A 22944-nucleotide genomic window follows, 5' to 3' on the forward strand; every position below is an offset into this window, starting at 1 on the left:
TTGCACGTTGAAAGACTTCATTTGCAGAATTTATTCCAAATGGCATTCTTAAAAATCTATCTGCCAAACGGAGTACTGAAAGTAGTGCGCAATGATGATTTCTTCTCAAGCTGAATTTGCCAAAATGAACTCTTTGTATCTAAGAGAGAAAAGCAGTGGCATTTTGCATTAAGGCAGTGACTTCTTTGACTGTGGCCATTGAATGATGAGGTCTTTTTAGTGCTTTGTTCAAACCTTGTGGATCAATACATATTTATGATTTCATCTGAGCTTTTGTTATGAGCTACCACCATGGAATATACCCATTCAGTTATTGCAACTGGACAAATCACACCTTGTCGCACCATTTTATCTAGCTCGGCTTTGATTCTGTCCTACAAGGTTTCTGGAAATGTTCCTGTTGGGCTGATAACTAGACTGACATCTGGATCTAACTTCATGGAGTGCACAATTGGAAGCTTCCCTAATTTGTCTTTGAAAAGATCAGCATAGGTAGAAAAAAATGAACTGGGTGAAATTAGAGTGGTGGTCTTTTAAGCTAACTTGGTGGACTTTCTTATTAAATGAAAGCAGTCTCATTTTCAAACTTGTCTCGAGTCCTAATAATGACTGGACTTGCCTCCTGACCGCATAAAATAACAAGGTGTAGCTTCTTCCAGCAGAATAACATGAAAGCACTACTGAGCCTTCAGTTTGAATTTCTTCACCACCATAAGCAACAAGCTTCACACACCTTGCTGAATCAAGCTTTTCACCCTGACACACTAGCAAATGTTTCTGCTGACATAACATTGCACTAGCTCTATGGGCTTTCCATTTATCTGAATAGTGCAAAATGCTTCATTCTTTGCCCTTAAATTTACTGCATTGACTGTTTCATGAAGCACTGACACATCATCAGTATAAAGAGAAGGGTTGCAGCTCTCTAATTTATCAACTTGTTTCTTAAAATGTTCCCTTTTAATAAAAGAATGTGGGCCTTTTGATTTACAAAACCTTTTGAAATCATTCCATTTATTGCATTTGTGGCATTGCTGACCAAAAGCTAAACATTTTTTCTTTTTTGATTCATGATTTCCACCACAGTTATGACAGTTGGCAATGCATTAAAACTAAGTTGGGGCCCAAGCTTTGAGTTTGCTGACTCGCTCTTATGCTTCACTGAGACTGTGCGAACTCTGGAATTTGCTGGAAAGCTCTGGGGTATAGTGCTGCAGGGGCTACAGTTGCTGCCATGTGCTTGGGCCTGTTTCTTTTAACTACATGCTGCATACTATCAACATGGGCTTTATCACTGTGCCTTATAGGTTCATAGATTAGGTTCATAGATTAGTACTAAGCTAACTGTCCTTTTGAGCCATTTTAAGCTTAGCCAATTACATCTTGTGAGACTCAAACCCTGCACTTTGTGTTTGTAAGGCAAATACCTTAACCATTAGGCCACCCTCCCAAACCTTCTAGAGCTATTCTCATTTGTAAGCATATTGCGGGCTTTTCTGTGAGCTCATATTTCTGACTAATCTCAATGGCCTTATTCAAAGTTAAATTACTGTCACAAAGCAAAATCTTTCTCACGGCATCATCTTTAATACCACACACAAGTCTGTCTTTTATCAACTCAACCCTTAATCACCAAATCTGCATCTTTTAGTCTTATTTCTCAAGTCTGTTATATATGCTGCAAAAGTTTCACCAGGCTTTTGATCCCTTGTATAAAATAAGTGCCTTTCCATTGTAACATTTGTCTGGGGTTACACATTTCTCTAAATTTATGTTTTAAGCACTCAGGGTCCTCCTTTTACTCAGCTGGTACAACAACATGATGGTTTTCCCCCTCTGCTGTATAGATAGCAGATACATACACAAATGAACGTTCATGTTCTATGGCTTCCGACCCAGCTAAATTAAGCAGAATGAATGTCTTTGTATGGTCATCTTTATCAGAAAATGCAGCCTGTATGAAAATGTTGTACTCTTGCTCAAACACTTTCCAGTTCTCTGCAATATTACTGTCAAACACAAGTGCACAGGGTTTTCAAAATCCATCTTCCATGCCAACAAAGTATGCACAAACACATTGAAAATATGGCCCTTGCAATTATGTATGAACAAACTGTTCTGTGAGCTTGTAATAACATTCAAATGCACAATAAATTCTTCTAAATACTGTACTTTGCGAAATATGCTCTGTAATGGCTGCATTTTGCAAAATATCTTTACTTTAATACTGCACAAATATGCAAACACAAACACTTTATACACTTCCGATAACTTGGATATCTTTGATTAATACAAAAAATACTTGCTTAGGGAAAATGCAGTCGTTTCCTCTGATTTTATTAATTTTATGCAATTCAGACTTTATTTCAAGCATTTTCCGTAGTAATTTGAATATTTTTATCGATATTGGACATATCAGCTTATGCAAATATTGTTTAGAATGTTCTGCATGCCTCGTTGCATATTTTGCAAATAAGAAATAGCACTGAGCAAGTTTTAACATCTGAAATTAATTTCTGACCTGTTTAGTGAAGAATGCATGTTGTAGGGATGATTCACTCCTCTGTATTCCTCCAGTTTCAACTGAGTGCCTCTTAATCTCGAACTGAAGAATTTGGATTCCATCCTGGCCTCAATTCCTTTAGACATGTCGCCTCAGACATCATATTGCACGTCCCTCTCTAACATAGATGACAAGTAGGTAGGGTTTTCCGTTTAGATGCTTTAATACATAGAAACCCATCAGGATGGATATCAGCATCATAAAATATAAACTAACTGGTTAACAGACAGACCTTTTATACATACATGCTTACATCTCAACAGCTTACTACAAAACGGCAGTCAGACTTGCATTGCTCAGTATTTAAACACTTGTGCAAGCCCATGGATAGTGTCTTAAAGGTACATGCACACACATTGATTTACAATTACCAATTCTTCATCAATTTCCAAATACTTATATACTCCTTCCTGCCCAAGTTCATTTATATTACATTCCTGTCCCAAATTGATATTTTCTTGGTATGGAAACTTTAATGTTTTAAACATTTATTTTGCACAATTATCAAGACCAGATGTCATTCTTATATCATCTAAGAACGTTTTAAGCACTTGCAATTGTGCTTTCAACTTCTCCGCTGATGATCTATATATTTTTAAGTCATCCACATAAAGCAGATGAGAAAACTTAAAAGCAAGTTTGTTTTCTGGGAGCCAAATTATAACCAAAACATAATCTGTTAAGTAAACTGCTTAATGTGTTAAGGGCAAGACAAAACAATAGCAATGACAAAGAAAACCCTGGAGTGTTCCCCCTTTGAATATGTATCTCTGGGATAATAATTTGCCCATTGTCATATCTTGATTGCAAAGTTATTTGCCACTGTTTCATGGTCATTGTAATGCAATTAATCAATGTAGGATACATCTTATATATCTGTTGGAACTCCTTTATCCATGAATGTGGGATGCTTTCAAATGCAATCTATCCATGCCATACTTAGATTCTTCCCCTTTTCACAATTCTGCATTATGTATTTATTTAGCAACGCATGATCCTTTGTTCCATATCAATTTCATTTTTACCCTTTTGCTCTATTACCATGATTGAGTTTTCTTCTAAATGGCTATAAACTCTGTCTGCATCAGTTCCAGTAAATAGTTTGCATATTTTCAGAAGATAGGTTATTGTTCTATAGTTTTTAGGCTGGCTTACAGGTTCGCTCTTAAGGAGGAGTATAATTTTTCCTGTTGTTAACTAGGTTGATGTCTGTTCAGGATGAGCATATAAGTAGTTCTTACTGAAAGCTAAATCTTCATGTAAAGATGTTAATACTTTAGCAAGAAGTTATGTACTGCATAGCAAGAAGTTAGGTACTGCATTTGGGCCTGGGGCTTTCCATTTAGGAGCTTTTCTTAATTGTGTTTCAACTTCTCTGGCAATTACTTCATCCCATTTCATATCCTACACATTTAAACTCCTTACTGTTTCTTTTAACTTTTCTATCCATTCAGCATCTTTGTTATGTATCAAAGTGTCTTCATAAATATTTCTTTAAAATGTGTCTATTTCTTCTTTTTTTGGTGGTGTTTCTATTCTTTTGCTTTCTTGATAAAACTTTTTTGGGGCTTCAGTGAATTGCTTATTTTATATTTTTTTATATTTATCTGCATATCTTCTATGTTTTCTGCCAGTACTGATATCTTTAGTTTATTATTTGCAATAGTGTGCAAAATATCTCTATCTGTTCTAATACTATACACTCCTTTTAACACTTCTAAGTACTTTTGTTGATCTGTTCCCTCTTTTATATTTTTCTAACTGTGACACTTCTGGTCTCAATTTCTTTTTTCTATTCTGTGCTTCCATTATAGCATTTGATTTCTTCCCTTCCTTTCCCTTATTGCCCTGTATTTTTGTGGTAAGACTTTATCTGTTATTAGTTTAGGTAGTCAGTGATATATCATATTTATTGTTGTTGTATCACATGGATTTCTGTTAACAGTCCTGATTACTGTGTTCATCTGTTTTATCCAACTTCTAACATTTGGGGTCTTATTTACTTTCTGTAATCTATTTCTTTCATTAATTTTAATATGTCTATCCATCTCTGTTAAATGAAGCAACTCTTCCTTTACATCATTTCTATTACACTGAGGTCACATTCTTTCCACTCTATTTCCTGCAGGCATTCTACACAAATTTCCCAAAAGTCTTTCTGTGGCATATCCTTCTCAGCTGTGTCTTGGCCCATAACTCTACGACATTGTCTGTGTCACAGTTGCCACTGTTTCTTGCTCTTTCTCTTGTTGTGCAACTCCAACTGAACTTTTATACTGGTTTCCTATGGAAAACTCCAGAGCATCTTCATGTGGCAAGTGATCAGATGCTTCCTGTTCCACCTTTTTCTCCTTAATCTGGTGACTCAGTGTTCCGTCATATTGTGATATTACCTGAGTTGGATTCTCTACACTAAATCCTTCACTTTGCAGGTAATCCATAACTTCAGTTTCTATTTACCATCTGCATTGCCAATCTTTTCCTCTTTTTCCCATTTGTTTCCTTATTTTTTTGTATTGTGAACTTTTCCATATCTGGGTGCCTTTGCCTATATTGCTCTTCAAATATCTTTAGTGATGCTTTTTTGTATTGATTAGTTTTGTTTTCTTCTTTGCATAAACATTGCACCATATAAAATCTCTTTTTCTTTCCCATGTCCATATTTATTCTTTAGATGTCTCTCACTCCAACTGTTTCTTCTTAATTTGAGTATATATTGTTCAATCTTGCTGTGACTTACTCTGTGTTAACACTAAATCCTTCACCTTGCAGGTATTCCATAGTTATTTGTTCAATTTCTACATTACTAATCTTCTATTCCACATTCCCTCTTTGTGTTCTTATTTTTTGCATTGGGAAATTTTCCATATCAGGGTACTTTTACTTGTATTTCTCTTCAAATATCTTTAGAGCTGCGTTTTTGTATTGATTAGTTTGGCTTTCTCCTTTACATAAATACTGCATCATATCAGATCTCTTTTTCTTTCCAATGACCATATTTCATTTTTATACCTCTCAAAGGTTTTGTTCTTTACATTGTTGCACTTTCTCTGTCATTTCTTTTTCCAGACTGTCCAAAATTTCTTTAACTCTGCAATATTTTCATGGCTCTATTGTATTAATGAGCAAAAATTTGCATTTGAAGCTTTTGACGGTTTTTCTTGTGCTCTTTCTTTTTGTTAATTTCTATCAATGTTTTTAAATATCTACTATCTAGAAATTCTGGGCTGCTTGCCTAATAGAAACAATACACCATTACTTCCTTATCCTGAATAATCCGTTCTATCATCCTTATGGCTCCTTTTTTGGCCTATCAGTTTTTGTGATTTTTGTGGACTACTACTTCCTTCTACAACAGGGGGGCCATCCTCCTCCTGAGCCTTGTCTAACCCCATTGTAGGAATGTATCCATGTCTTCAGGATTCTACACTATCATTTTTTTCCAGTCCTGGCACCAGTGCAGCAACCAAGATTGAGCAGTTATTTATCCTGGGACTTGTGCATTCAGCTGTATTTTTTTTAAAGTACCTGTCTGCATAATATATGTTATATAACATACAATCTGTATATCAGTGTCATCTTGGTGAAAACAGGGTCCACCACTGAGGATGACTTCAGTTCCAGCAATACTACTCTCCTTTTCTTGCTGATTTCATCATCTCACCATTTGGACATTGCCACCATTCATCTGCTTATTTGGATACCCAGATGTACTGTTTGTAATTTCTAGGAATGTGCAAGCATAACCTTGGACCACCTCAGAGCATGCAAAATCTCAAACAGAGTTTTTGCAGGGGGCAAACCCCCTGCACCCCCTGCTAATTATATATATATAATCACAATCCCCAGAAAGGTGTATATTTCCCAACTTCAGGGATTGTAAACCTTGCACACCTGTTGACCATCTGTTTTGTTGATCAAAACAAATGGGCATAATGGAGGTCACCATTTTGTAGTTTAACTTATTTTAAGTGTTCTCATATCTATCTGTTTATCTATCTATCTATCTATCTATCTATCTATCTATCTATCTATCTATCTATCTATCTTTCTATCCATCTATCTTTCAATCAGTCTCTTTCTCTCTGTCTACATATATCCACACACACACACACACACACACACACACACACACATACACACATGTATATATATATATATATATATATATATACACATATATATTTTTTTTTTTTTTTTTTTTTTTTTGGGGCGGGAGGCATTTGTTTACTGGGAAAGTGCATCTGGATCAAAAGAACCCATTTTCAGCAGTAGCCCGGGGAGAAAATTCCTATGCAACTGACAATTATGTGCATACATATAACTATATATTTGTTTTATACAGAGAAATACGTAGTTAATCTTTATATGGGGCAACATACATACAAGCATTTTAACTTTGTATACAGAGTAATACATTCACATCCAGGAACAAACATGAAATAAAATTATTTTCTTCAATCATATGTTGGATAGGCATTCACATTCTTAATGCATGTAATTCTTTAGTTCTTCCTTGTCACATGATACAGAGATATGTTGTTGAGCAGCCATTACATTGCAATAGATGGGGGAGAAGTTTAGGTAAGGTTAGCCAGGAGTTGAGCATGACCATAGCCAAGTATTGTTAAAATGTTGTTTTAGGGAGGATTTAAAGGTTTTCAGGTTAGTATTTGTTCTTGTGGTTAGGGGGACAGAGTTCTAGACTTTAGCTACAGAGTAAGAATATAGGCTTTGTTCTGGTACTTTTGAGGATTGAAAATAGTTAGGAATTGTTTGTTTCAGACCTAAGGGTTCTGTTGGGGGTGTAAGGATTTATTATATTATTCAGGGCAGGGCAAGATAAAAGTTTATAAATGATGTTGTGTAGGGCTAAAAGCTGGACATAATGTAAGTGATTAGGGATTTCAAGCCATTGTAGCATACATAATGCCCTACAATAGTGCATGTTGGGCTTTGAGTTAGTGGCAACATTGCCACTTTGTTGTAGCAACATTCTAATTTTGATCTGATAGTGGACTATAGGTTAGTGAGAAATGTGGCACCATATAGTAGGGAGGGGAGGAGGAAGGTTTTGGTGAGAGTGACCCTGGTTGCTGTCTTCAAGAAGTGTGTTCCTTATAGAGGATGCCAAGTTTCTGGTGAGTTTTCTTAATGTTATGCTGGATGTGGAGATCAAACTTAAGTTGATTATCAATAATGACTCCTAGCAGTTTAGTGTGGGGCACAATTTCAATAGCAGTGTTTTCTGCAGAACAGATTTTAAACTGGTTTATATCAAGAGATTGTTTTTGGCATAAAGAGAAGGAGCTTGTTTTTTGTAGGGTTAAGGAAGAGTTGAGAGTTTGAAACAGTATGAAACAGATACATTTGGTCCTACTAAGATTAAGAAAGGATATAAGAATCTCTGCATTTGTGAAAGTGGGATAATGTTAGTAAAATGGGTGATATTAAAGGTATTAGGGTAAAGTATGGCTACTGTTCCACCTTTCATATGGGTTCTATCAAGTCTTGCTATGCTAAATTTGGGGGGCATGATTACTAAGTCTTTTACCTGAGAAATTAGTCAAGTTCTGGTTAAGACTAGGATATCTGGTTTGTACTGGTTAATGCAGTCATGGAAGGAGGCTGTTTTGTTAGGTAGGCTTCTAAGGTTTAGTGTCATTATATTTAGGTTTTTAGGACATGTTCTAAAATGTAGGTTAGGGTGAGGACCAAGATTTGGGTGGATGTCTCTGTGTAGTTATAATTTGGACATAAGTTAGGAACACAGAGTATTATATTTTTTGTAGCAACAGTTGTGAGTTGTTTAAGGCATAGTTTGGTATGTGGAGTGGTAAGTATTGTAGGAGTCAAATAGAATGTTAGGGTATTATGCATCAACTGTGGGAAGATATTAGAGAAACTCCTGGACTGCGACAGGTTTGTGGAGGTGGAGGTGACTGAGGAGAAATCATTTTTTGGAGTTTGAATTGATGATGTGATGTGTGTCAGGAGTGTTAGTAAAGTGGTGAGAAAGGATAGTAGTAGCATTCTTGGCAAATGGAAAGTGTACGTAAGGACTTAGTGCTAGTACAGAGGATGAAATTAGTGTTTGAGTGAGAATACAGTATTAATAGGCAGGGTTGGGTGTATGTGGATGGGTTGAGGGAGATAGAGGGAGAGGTTAGGTAGCTGATTTGATTAACATGATTAATTAATAGGATATGCTGATTGAATTTTGGGAAAGTTGGGTGGAGTTTTGTGAGTATAAGGTTAGAAGTAGCGTAGGTGGATGAGAAGTGAGGGTAGGATAGGGAAGCAGAATGGCGCTCGAGTGTAGTCAGGGAGGAATGGACCAGGCTGACTCACGATAGTGGAGGAAGCAAAAGAAAAAAAATAATCAGTAAATAGCTGAAGGTAGGTATATAACTTCTATAGAGAAGAGATGATTCTCAAGGAAAAGGGGAGTCTGTATACTGAAACAAAGGGTTAGTGTATAGACAGTGGACCCCAAAAGGAAGGATAGTTGGTAGTGCCCAGAGCCTACCATCTAGCACTTCTAGCCATAGCCCATGACATGCCCCTTACAGGTCATATGGGCATAAAGCATACCAACAGATGTATTATGCAGAACTTTTATTGGCTTGGGATTGCCAGGGATGTAACAGCATACTGTAGGACCTGTAAGCAGTGCTAAAAAGTAGGCAAGGCAGGAGACAAGGTCAAAGCTCCTTTTATGCTTTTTTTGCCTGTGATTGAGGAGCCATTTCAGAGGGTAGCTATGGATACTGTGGGGCCTTGAGTACCCCAAGTTCCACAGGGAAAAAGTATATCCTAGTGGTAGTATTATTATGCTACTAGATATCCTGAGGCATTAGCTCTTTCCTCCGTTGAGGCAGAGAAGGTGGCAAATGCTTTGCTAGAGATTTTCAGCAGGGTACATTTCCCAAGAGAAATACTGACTGAGTTGACAATTTCATGTCAGCCTTGCTGGCTTGTCTGTGGGAGAGCTGTGGGCTGAAGCACCTAAAGACAACCCCTACCATCCCTAGACTAATGGTCTTGTGAAGAGGTTATATTCTACACTAAAGACCATCCTAAGGGCATTTGCAGACCAGTTTAAGAGACAGTGGGGCAAATATTTGCACCATCTGTTTGCTTACAGAGCAGTACCCCAGGAATCCACAGGTTTTTCACCCTTTGAGTTGCTTTATGGGCATAAGGTGAGTGGACCTTTAGATATGATTTGTGATGAGTGGGAGGGTGAGTGTGAATCCCACAAGAAGTCTGTTGTGGCATATGTTCTAAACCTCAGGACAAGGCTTAGGGAGTTCAAGAGCTTGGCCCAGGAGAAGCTGGAAGGAGCCCAACAGCGGAAAAGGGTCTGATATGACAGGAATGCTTAAGTCAGAGAGTATGCTGTTGAACAGCAGGTGATGGTGCTCATTCCTGTCAGACACAATAAGCTGCAGGCATCTTGAGATTGACCAGTCAATGTGGCAAGGAAGATCAGTGATGTTAACTACATGATAGAACTGCTAGTCAGAAGGCAGGAACACAAATTGTACTATGTTAACATTATGAAGCCTTACCATGATAGGGAGGCCCTTGCACTGAGTATTTCCAGTGGATGGCAAGAGGAGTCTGAGGGGAATCTAGTGACTGATCTCCTCAGTGAGTCTCAAACTGACACCTCAGTACAAGGGGTAGCAATGTCCCAGCAGCTATCTCCTATCCAGGTTGGAGAAATCCAAGCAGTGTTACAGGAGTTTGGGGACATTTTCACTGGGAAACCAGGATGCACCCACCTGGTTCAGCACCATGTGGATACAGGACCCTAAAGGCCAATCATGTATGCCCCTTACAGGTTCCCTGAGTGAGTGAGACAGACTATGAGGGAAGAGATACAGGAGATGTTGGAACTGGGAGTAATCCAGCACTCCAGCAGTCCCTGGACCTCCCCAGTGGTGCTAGTATGAAAGAAGGATGGCAGCACCAGGTTCTTTGTGGACTACAGAAGACTAAATAGTCACACAGAGGCAGATGCATACCCCATACCTAGGACAGATGAAGCCTTAGAGAAGCTGGATGGGGCTGAGTATCTGACCACTACTGATCTGACCAAGGGCTATTGGCATGTGCCCTTGACTCCCAACACTAGACAGAAGTCAGCCTTTATGACACCTTTCATCTAGTATGAGTTCACAAAGATGCCCTTAGGGATGAAAAATGCCCCAGCAACTTTCCAGAAACTGGTAGATTATATCCTAGCAGGAGCAGGAGATTATGCCCTTGCTTACCTGGATGATATTGGCATCTACAACCATTCCTGGCATGAGCACCTTCAGCATTTCAGGGAGTTGCTGGGCAGATTGCAAAGGCAGAGTTGACCATTAAGCCTAATAAGTGTCAGGTGGTTATGGCAGAGGTCTGCTACCTGGAACATAGGGTGGGGAGTGGTAAGATCAGGCCATAACCTGCTAAAGTGGAAGCCATTCAGTCATGGCATGCCCATGTTACCAAAAAAACAGGTGAGGACATTCTTAGGGACAGTGGAGTACTATATAAAGCTTGTTCCCAATTATAGTACAATAGCTGCTCCTCTCACAGATGTGACAAGGAAAACACAGGCTAGATAAGGTAATGTGGACCCCAGCATATGAGCAAGTATTCCAGAAGCTTAAAGGAGTTTTGGAAGGACTCCCTGTGTTATCCAGTCCAGATTACAGCAAAAAATGTGTTGTGCAGGTGGATGCTTCAAACCATGGTGTGGGGGCTGTACTTAGCCAGGTTTTCTTGGGAGGGGAAGAGCACCCAGTGATATATCCCAGCCATAGACTCCAACCCAGGGAGGAATGTTATGCAGCTGTAGAAAAGGAATGTCTAGCCATATTATGGGCACTGAAGAAATTTCAGCCTTATCTGTATAGAAGGAAATTCACTGTAGTTACAGACCACAATCCCTTAACATGGCTGCAAAGAGTCAGCCAGCAAAATGCCAAGTTATTAAGGTGGAGCTTAGGATTGCAGGCATATGATATGACAGTACAACACCATAGTGGAGTCAGCAGTGCCAACACAGATGGGCTCTCAAGACAGGGAATGGGGTAACATATTCCCAGATATGCTTATTTTTTTCTCAAACCACATTTTTCAAGAGTCACTTGAAAAACTATCTTGAGTCTTCAAAGAAGGGAGAGGTGTGATGATAAGAGGTACTGCCAGCCATGCCAGGAGAAGTAGGCCAGTGGATGTATTACTTGTGCCAGCACAGCTAGGGGGAATTGTGTAAATAATTATATGTCACTTGTATATCAAACTGATTTGTACATATGCTTGTGCTGAAAATGTATTTGTAAGGTTTGCTTGTATTTAAATGTATCAACAGTGCACCCTGCTGGAATGAAAATAAATGTACATGTATTAATGTAACTGAATTAAATGTATATGTTTTAATAGAGGATACTGGGATAGCAGAGGTTAACCAGCTAGCTTACTTTAAGAAAAATAAGGGAAATGTAAATGAGCTGTTAAACCATTAAAAATGTACCCCCAAGGTGGTGAATAGGACTGGAGACAGTGGGTCTGGAAGTCTTTGCTCATTAGCTCGGTAAAAAGAGGGGAAGTTCCAGACACTGCCATAAACATTTAGATGTGTGTTGTAGCCATCTATGTTAAATTCCTGTCTCAGCTTCAAAGGAGGATACTGTGAGTACCTAGAGTCAGGTGACCAGATACGGTAATTCTGCAAGCCATTTTGGATATTATATTTTACAGGGAGTAATCTCTGAGTATTATATATTCTGTTTTGTGGAACCTGAGTAGAAAGACTGCTCATGTTTTTCATTGTGCTTTGCTCTATCAAGTAAGTTATTAGGGAATAATAATTAATTTAAATTCAGTCAGAAATGTAGTGACGCTTAGTTTAGAGATTGTTTTTCTTTATTTGCATGAGTTTGTCCATCAATGTTATTTTCAATATTTCCTGTGAATTGAACTCTGTGGTTTACTGCAAATATATATTCAGTAACTTTATGCCCTTCTATTATTTATTATTAAGTATATTTAAAACTTTTTTGTGGCTGGTCCTTGTAGAAAGTATTTAACCTTTGAGAGTCCATTTGGTGACACTGTGTGGGCCATTCCAGAAGGCCTAACTGTCTTGGTGAACTACTACCAATTGTATTAGCATTAATATTACACAGTATAATTGGACACCCTTTGTTAAGCGCCTTAGAATAACTGATTGTGGAATGCCTGTTGTTGGTGATGACTACCTTATACTCTAGGCAGAAGGGGGCACAGCAGGTAAATCTGTACCAGCCTTTCCCAGATGTGTGCGTGTTTGTCTTTGTGTGTGTGTGTGTGTGTGTGTGTGTGTGTGTGTGTGTGTGTGTGTGTGTGTGTGTGTGTGTGTGTGTGTGTGTGTGTGTATGTGTGTATATGTGTGAAAAATCAAATCTCACAGAGTGTGTGTGTCAGCTACTTGGAGCAAGGACAACAAGCACTGGGCTTACAGAGTGGGTGCTGGAGGTCGTAGCTTGGGAACTTGGCTGAGGACCTAACCCTTCAGCTGTACCACTGGGGAGTCTTATCGCAGACCTTGAAGGAGCTAGATAGAGAAATCCAGACCTCAGAACTCAGGCTGTGTGTGTTCCCTGTTTGGTCTTAAGGGAAAATACTAAGTGTATTCATTTGTACTCCAAGTGCACATCCCTTTCCAGTGTCAGTGGTGAGGATTCAGGATCCTTGATTACTGGCCCAGAGAGAGGTCATTACAACTAGTCTGACAGAAACCTTACTGGTTTTAGGCATGGATGGTGGTGGTGAAAGTAAGGGGAAAATAGTTTAGCTAATTGATATATTATTTTTTTAGAAGAGGGTTAAGGAGAAGTCGTGCTGCTACAAGGGTGGGTACTCATGCTGTGTGCCTACCAGGGAAGAGTAAACTGCTTTACTAAATCGGTCCAGGTATGATCAATGAATTACCCATAACTTTATACTGGTCACTTCTGTAGGCTATGCGATGTTAGCTGTTTTAAAAATATCTTCAGTACCCTTATTCTTGTAGTGCCACTGTGGCCAGTGGAAGATTAAATGCCATGTCACTAGGTATTTAGAGGTAATGCAGTTCTTTATGCTTATTGCTCTACTTTAATCCCAGGTCATTAAATAGGGTAGTCCAATATGAAGATGGAGGAAAAAGAAACAGGTGTCAGCAACAGTGGCACTTAGAAGTGTAGGTTGTAACTTCCTGGACATATTAAAGTGAGAAGGAATAGAATCTAAAGAAGTAGGCAAAATGTAAGTGGGAAAAATGAATGAATACAGTAGGGTTAGTAAGGGTGGGGGAGGTAGAATCAGTTAGAAGGTATACGGAGACCTGGATAGCAGATAGGGGGAGAGATCGCTACTCAACAGTGACATTTCAAACATTCTCATAACATGCAACAATGAAAAACGACAGCTCTAACAGAATGGCTCTAATCAGTACATCAACATGATACAATATAACACTCCTGTAGTAAGGCACAAATCAGGACTAAGCTACACAGGGAAATTCAAAATAGCACCTTTGTTGCCACAACACTTAAGCTGAGTCAGTCAGGTAAATAGGTATGGTTTGAGTGAGCAAACCTGCAGTGACAGCTCTGGCAGAAAACACAAATATCATAAAATTAAATTGAGACAGTGTCACACATTTCTTGCAAAGATATATGAAACAGAGAAAAACTCGCAAAAGAAAATTAGGATGACTCAATGTAACATACTTTCCAGCAAAGTCCTACTTGCACTAAGCTACTTTCTTACATTCAAAATAAGTACTCCAACTGTATGATACGACACTTAAGCTGAAGCTACCCCAGTTAGTCAATCACTTTGGTTTGTGGGAGCAAATTACAGTTGTTAAAGATACTAACAAAAATGGAAAATATTTAAACCAAGGTTAGCAGACAGTGAAATGTGAAAAGCATCAGATGATATCTCAGAAACAGAATCTTTATGAATTATACATTGAGAAAGTGTTTATACAGGGTAAAGAAACACAAACAATTTCAATAACAGCACCTGTACATTACTTGCTTCCTGGTTGAGCACACAGCTATAGGGGGATTCTGTGCAGGAGATCAATTTTCCTGGGGGCTAAATTAGAACAAGGATAGCATTAGTCTGGGTGGCAGGTTTTAAATGATGCAAAGGATCGTGGAACAGTCCAGGTTAGAGTTGGCACAAGAAAGTTTAAAGTAAGTAAGCCAATTAAGGGGGTTGGCTGACCCGCAATAGTCAAGGAAGCAAAAGAAAAAAAAAACAGTCAGTAAAGAGCATAAGGTAGGTATGCAATTTCTATAGAGAAGAACTCTTTTAATTCTGTCCCTGCTGAAGTGTGCTTATTAATTAATTTAATTTTTTGTTTTCCTCTTTTTGTTGTTTAGGAAAGTATAAACTAGTCTGGCAGGAACCTTACCAGTTTTAAGCTCAGATGGTGGTGATGAATGTAAGGGGAAAACAATTAAACCAATTGAGATATTAGTTTCTAATAACAGGGTTAAAGAGACGTCATGCTACTATGGGATAGGATGGTCCTCATGCTGCGTGTTTGCCAGGGAAGAGTAAACTGTTTCACTAAATCAGTCCAAGCGAGATCAGTGAATTATCCCTAACTTTATAGTGGCCACTTCTGTAGGCTAAAAAATGTTAGCTGTTTTAAAAATATCCCTGGTACCCTTATTCTTGTGGTGCTGCTGTAGCCAGTTGAAGATTAAATGCCACATCACTATGTTTTAAGAGGTCATGAAGTTCTTTATGTTTATTGATGTATTTTCTTCATGGGTCATTAAACAGGAGAGTCTACCCTTAACTTCATAGTGGTCACTTCTGTAGGCTATGTGATGTTAGCTGATTTAAAAATATCTTTGGTACCCTTATTACTGTGGTGCTGCTGTGGCCTGTGGAAGATTAAATGTCACGCCATTAGGTTTTAAGAGATCATGTAGTTCCTTATGTTTATTGATGTATTTTCTTGACAGGTCATTAAATAGGGCAGTCCACTCTATGTCTTTTGCTTCCTGAGTGTGGACGCAGCTCAAGGAGGATTCTGTGCAGTAGATCATTTTTGCTGGGGAATAAATAAAGAAAAAGGTTTATATATATGTCATTAGATCGAACCCACAAATTTTCAAATACCGAAATCCCGATTCCACAAGACTGATCCTCAAAGTATTGAAAAATTAAATAAAAAAATGTTTTATGCAGGAGAGCAAGCCCCTGTACATTCCCTGTAATACCTGCTAATTAGTGCTTTTCAATGAACGTTACTTACCAGAGCTGATTCCACCGAAACCTCTTCATAACGAAACCATGGACTGCCAAATTTCTTTCCCCTGTGAAAGGAACCACTTGGCCACCATGGTAATGAACCAAAACGAACCAAACCTAAGCCCACCAAAGTGGGGGGGGGGGGGCTGCACCCCCCCACAACCTCATGTGGGCCCCCCCGCCCTCCCATACCCTCTACTTAAATATACCAACTCAGAGATCGCACTAAAGGGAAGAGAGGGCACATTTCACAGTTATGAAGAGGTTTTGGTGGAATCAGCTGGAGTAAGTAATGTTCGTTGAAACGTACTTTTGTTCAATGAATGTAGATCCATATATATATATATATATATATATATATATATATATATATATATATTTATATACATACTAACCGCAAGATTGCAAGATCACACTACTAAGGGAAAAGGTCAAAATCCTACTAACAACTCTACTGTGATCTCCCATAACCTGCTACCACTATTTTTCAAAATTCTATGATCTCTATTAAAAATTACAGTAGCAAATAGATTCAGTACTGTGAGCAGTTTACTCGGCACATAAAAATCTACTGCCAATCATTAGCGGACAGGAGTTCTGCTGTAGTGACCCCTAACCGGGAAATGCCGAAAGGCACAACAACTGTGAGCAACCAAATCACTAACCACAAATTCCAGAAAAAAAAGGTGAAGACTCATATTTACAACCACTGAACTATATATATATATATATATATATATATATATATATATATATATATATATATATATATATATATATGGATCCCGTACTGTTTCTCGAATGGCCATTTAACCAAAAGTGAAACGGCTGAGCATACTTTTTTCGAAAGTGCTTTTCACCGAAAAAGCACTTTCGCAAAAGTATGCCTAGAAATAGATAAAATCATGGGAGAATTGCTGAGATTGTAGTACAGTGGGGATAAGGGAATATTCCCTTTTCCCCACTGTAGTGTGATCTCAGTGTGAGAATATAAATGTAGGGGCAGTGTGGCGGGGCGGTGTAGCCGCCCACATAGGGGGTGCAAAGGGGCTTGCCCCCCTGCATAAATGTGAGTACTTTGGGAGTTTCTTTTATATTTTATTGTTTTTTTTAGTTTTTTTAAACAGACTTTAGCAAAAGTGCTTTTTCGGTGAAAAGCACTTTCACTAAAGTGTGTTCGACCGATGTGGTTTCAGTTGATTGAGCTTTCATTCAATAGTACAGGATCCACGCACACATATATATCTATCTATCTATATATATATATATCTATATATATATATATATATATATATATATATATATATATATATATATATATACGGGTCTACTTCTTTTGACCTAACTTTCATTTGCCCGACACTCATTTTCCTGACCCCATTTGACTGAAATTTCATTTGCCCGACACTTCATTTGCCCGACACTTCATTTGATCGACAAGTATTATTAGCAAGAAAATGTAATATGTCCCCTTCCGCACTGTAGTGCGACCCTGGAGTTAGAATATATAGTTAGGGGGTGTGTGGGGGGCACACATATGATATTGTTAACTTTTGATGTAATATTGCTTAGTAAAAGAAAAGTAAGTTGGGGGCTTCGCCCCCCACACCCCCCCCCGTTGTGGGGGGCTGTGCCCCCCACACCCCCCCTAACTATATATTCTAACACCAGGGTCGCACTACAGTGGGGAAGGGAGCATATTCACACACACACACACACACACACACACACACACACACATATATATATATATATATATCACTGTCAGTATTCACTTAAAATTTTATTTACTAACATTAGAGTCGACTCCTAAACTTTATGCCACAGGAATGACCTGACTGGAGCAGTCTCCGTGTACTGTACAATGACATATTGCCTAGCTAACCTTCAGTGTGTCTGCCTGATAACTATAAATCAGTGTATTTGGGATATAACATATCTTGTGCTTTAGTAATGTCTTCCTTCTGGAATGAAACAGCTGAAATTAATATTAGCCCATCATCCTACTAATACTACAGTTCTCTTGACTTTAATTTTAGCCATAATCCAAGCCACACCAACAAGGGTAAAGGTAAGATACATGTTGGAGAATTTACTGTAGCCAGTCAACCAGCATGTTTTAAGTTTTTCAGTGGTCCGAGGAAAGCTGAGTACCCATAAAAGTTCCAATCAAGAATTTGTAAAATTCCATAAAGACAGAAGTTCAGAACTGAACCCCCAACCCAAGGCTGTGAGATACAGAGATTTTACTACTAAACTGCTGTACTACATTTCCTATTTTCAACTTTATTTTTCAGTTTCATGGTTATCCAAATATATGAAGAGAGACATGACTGAGGTCTCAGATTATGTGTCACAGGCAGGTAGGTATAAACCTGTCCTTATCACCAATCTACTCCAAGGCTGATGCCACAATACAAACAAAAAATGATTCACTTTAATAACTGGCTTAGCTTCTGGTGTCAGTCTAAGGGGATCCAATATCTGTCAGCCTAGGAAGACATGGTCGACACACCATGCTGCTTTGCCAGAGATTGTCTGCACCTGTCTCCTATAGGCTTTTGGATATTGGCAGAGGCATTAGCCACCACTATTATGCTTTTTTTAGGCTGTGCCAAAATAACCAACATAACAAAATCCTCTCTAGATAAACTAAAGGTATGTGAGCTTAGAACAAGAAGCCTCACTCCCTGGAAGCAGTACTCATTTTGGAAGATGCTGATGTCTGTACAGTCACCAAGACATGGTTGAAAGGCATGGAAAGCACCCCGGCAATGCAGGGCTACAATGTCTTCCATATATTCAGACCACAAACTGAGCATGAAAGAACCAAAGGAGGAGGTGTATCCATCTTCATTAAGAATAAATACACCTTGAGACTGGTCAAACAATACAACTGTCTTGAGCTACTCTATGCCCAATTAACTATAGGCAAAGCCCCCTACCACATCATAGCTAGCTATGGGTCCTGCTCCATGAAACAAGAAAAGCACACAGCATACCTGGACTTACTGGAGTCACTTGCCTTATAGCCCAACTAAGCATCCAAGTGCTCCGGATCATGTGGATGTTCTGCATTCGACTATGAGCAGACCCACAGTTCCACTGTTCCGTATGGAACAGCTTTGGCTCTGCTACATGGGTTTTGATTGGTTTGCATACCGCAAATACTGCCAATCGACATCGCAGTATGCAAACCAATACAACAAAACCAATAATTAACTGCAATACCGCTGGCATTACAGTTATTTACTTTGGTACTGTTTTGCTTCTGTTTTATTTTTTCACTCTCCTTAAACACGTACCTCTCAACCTCCTAGAGTAATAAATCTGTACAAAGCCAATAGCCAAACATAATGTAGTGATAAAGCTACATAAATAGGGCAATTTTTAGATATTGCACTTATAAACTTAGCAAGTTGCTAATATAACAGATTTTTTGTAACCATGCATGATCTGAAGGATATGATCTCTGAAACTCAAATTTCTGTCATTTTCTTATTATTGCATTCTGTGATTTGCCAGAAAACTACATATTTTATGAGGAACAGGCCAAAAATATCAGGCAAAAATTTGGGGCATTCTGCAACAAAATTCTGGGCAGCTGAGAGGTATGACAATGGTGAGTGTGTGTGTGTGTGTGTGTGTGTGTGTGTGTGTGTGTGTGTGTGTGTGTGTGTGTGTGTGTGTGTGTGCGTGCGTGCATGCGCGTGCGTGCGTGTGTGTCTGTGTGTGTGTGTCTGTGTGTGTGTGTGTGTGTGTGTGTGTGTGTGTGTGTGCGTGCGTGTGTGTGTGTGTGTGTGTGTGTGTGTGTGTGTGTGTGTGTGTGTGTGTGTGTGCGTGCGTGCGTGTGTGTGTGTGTGTGTGTGTGTGTGTGTGTGTCTGGGTGTGTGTGTGTGTGTATGCGTGCGTGCGTGTGTGTGTGTGTGTGTGTGTGTGTGTGTGTGTGTGTGTGTGTGTGTGTGTGTGTGTGTGCGCATGCGTGTGTGTGCGCGCGTGTGTGTGTGTGTGTGTGTGTGTGTGTGTGTGTGTGTGTGTGTGTGTGTGTGTGTGTGTGTGTCTGTGTGTCTGTGTGTCTGTGTATATTTTGGTTGAAAGGTCATGGCCATGGTCAAGATACGCTTTTCACACAGTGCGAAAATAGGGTGTTCCACATTTTGACTGTTTGTCAGACATTGCTATGGTCTGTCTTCCACATTGGCCCCTTAACAGGTTGAGATCTATGTAGCCCAACACCTTACTCATGGGTGATTTTAACTATCCTGTCATCAGCCGAGAAACATACACTACCACAGACATATTGGCTCGGAGGTTCTTGGACTTTGTCAGTGCAAATGCCCTGGAACAGCTAGTCAGCACACCAACAAGAGGCTAAGATGTCCTGGATATATTATTCACTAACACTGGAGATAGTGGTCTTGCCAAAATAACAGGGCACCCTGGCGGACCCCTAGTATAAACAGGCTATACAACAAGAGAAAGAAACTAATGTCCAAGAACAAGAGGGAACTGGCTCAGCAGAGGAAAAAAACCCTAATCTTGTTAAGGCCTCCAAAGCTAATTATGAAGCAAATATAGCCTCCCTAGCTAAGGATAATCACAAGGCATTCTTTAACTATGTCTGAAATCGAAAAGGGAATACCCAGCTACGCGCTGACCTGGTTGTGGACAGTACCACCCATACTCAACCAGAGGTAACAGCCAACCTGCTACCTGACAGATTTGGAGCAAACTTCATCCACATGTCCCCTTCAGTCATCCCCCAAAGTATATCTGCCACCATTCTTCACCTATTATGTCAAGACAGCAGGTCATTTCAGTGATCTCCAAGCCCAAAAATACAGCACCAGTGGGACCAGAAAGCATCCCCAGTTGCCTTTTAAATAACTTAAAACATGACCTAGCAGACCCATTTGGATCCATGTTTAACTATAGCCTGCAAACTGCCTATATTCTAGTGGAATGGAGGGTAACAACAGTAATTCCTCTGCACAAAGGGGGACTATCAACTGACCCTGGGAATTATAGCTTAACTATCCTTATCTGCCAGGCCATAGAAAAAATCATTATGGACCTTAATTAACAAGGACATAGGTGATCTCCAAGCTCTGGACCCAACCCAGTTTGGATTCATTAAAGCTGACATCCCAAATAACTGCATTATAGACAGCATCCCGCTAGGCATAGACCCAGAGGTACATGTTATGGGTACTCAGGTTGATAGCAACCTGATCTTGGATCACCACGTAGGCTTAGTAGTAAGGAAATACTTCTACATGGTACATCTTATAAGTAAAGGCATCGCATCTAGATCTATGGATGTTATAATTACATTATACGTGGCCCTCTTCAGACCATTAATTGAGTACAATGCCCCCTTTTGCATGTACCTCACCAGACACCTGCAACAATTGGAGAGACCACATAGGTTTTTCACCAAGAAATTGCAGGGTACAAAAAACAAGTCTTACATGGAAAGACCAAAAGCCCTGTCACTGCATTCTGTCTCCTACAGGTTGCTAAAGGTTATCTGTGCCTGGCTTACAAGGCGGTCTCTGATCCAGCCCTGATGGAAATGCTGCACATTCATAAATCAAACTGCAGGAGGGTCACTCACTCCTGGGTTCTTAACCTAGCCTCTGACATGAACAGGTCATGCTGGAGAGATAGATACATCTCCCAGAGACTGACAAATCTGTCAAACAAGCTTCCAGTTCATGTGAAACAGAGCATTTCCCTGACCCTTTTCAAACGTAACCTAGATCAGTGGATGGGTGACTTCTAATTCACTCCTGGAGTGGTGCTTATGTCCCTCCCTGGACAGATGAAGTTGTTATTAACTACCCTAGACCCTTACCTCTGAAAACATCTCTCACCTAACCACTGACAATTGGGGCAACGTTGGATAAATATGGCTAGGCTTTTAAGGGCTCTAGGGCTGTTAATCTAGTAACCTTCTATGAACCTATAATTTCTGATCTAGTTTTCCAGAATAATATGATCATCTCTCAATATCATGCCAACTCAATAGCCTGAGAATACAGCAACAGTAATTCAAGAGATATGAATGGTGTGGAATAGAGGAATGAGTGTATGAATATTCAGAAATGTATTCTATATAAAACTGCTAAGGACTGTAACTTTATTTCATTTAATGTCTACCTGTTCCTGGCATCTCATTTGAACTCTGTTGCAGCAGGGTTAGAAATACTGATAACCAAATAAAAACTATAGATGATCTAAGTTTTATATAGGGATGGAGTATCCCTTACCCTTATGTGGATCAAGCACACAACATGTCATATTTACCTACTGGTGGTTTAGGGATATCAGCTCCCTGCAAGAGGAGTCTTTTGGGCTATACAGCTCCCCAAAAATTTAATTTGCATTTTGTATTTAGTAGAAGTACTTCTTTTGTACTTGGTAGAAGTACTTACTGCAGTGGTGGTGCTGCGGTAGCATTGTCGCCTCATAGCAAGACGTTGTCCCATTCAATTCTCAGCTAAAGCATCTTCTGTGTGGAGGCATGCGTCAGGGCTGGTAAGCCAGTACATAAAAATCCACTACCAATCATTGGCGGACAGGAGTTCCCCTGTGCCAACCCCTAAATGGGAAAAGCCGAAAGACACAAACAAACAAACTTAGTAGAAGTACTTCTTTACAGTGATATTTTGTTCTTGACAGTAACTGCTGATTTGATATCTGTAGACATAGAGAAACACACACGCACACACACATGCAAACACACACACACACACACACACACACACACACACACACACATACAGATACACACATGCACACACATGTACTGACACACACATACAATTGTACACACAGGCATGCATGTACATACATATATACGTCGAAATTCTTAAAATGTAGCTTGGTCTTTTGAAATCATGTATCAAAGCAACAGTTGAGCACACAAAGTCAGGCTTCTTTAGTAGCAGAACTATTAATATTAATATTTTATGTATATGATGCCCTTTAGTATATTTTAAGTACATGATGCCTTATTCTTTAAAAGGTCTGTCTTTTTTCTGACACTTTTGGGTTTACCTTTAGCATGTAAAATTTGT

At 39.2% G+C, this 22944-nt stretch overlaps 1 protein-coding gene across 4 annotated transcripts in view; it reads left to right on the forward strand.

Annotated features, from left to right (window-relative positions):
- The window catches only part of PAG1 (phosphoprotein membrane anchor with glycosphingolipid microdomains 1), a 1294572-nt gene that overhangs the window by 1027966 nt on the left and 243662 nt on the right, over positions 1-22944 (forward strand). The window lies entirely within an intron of this gene.

This window comes from Protopterus annectens, chromosome 3.part0, assembly GCF_019279795.1.
Source record: "Protopterus annectens isolate FY-2018-M chromosome 3.part0, PAN1.0, whole genome shotgun sequence".
In the NCBI taxonomy this organism is placed as follows: Eukaryota; Metazoa; Chordata; order Ceratodontiformes; family Protopteridae; genus Protopterus; species Protopterus annectens.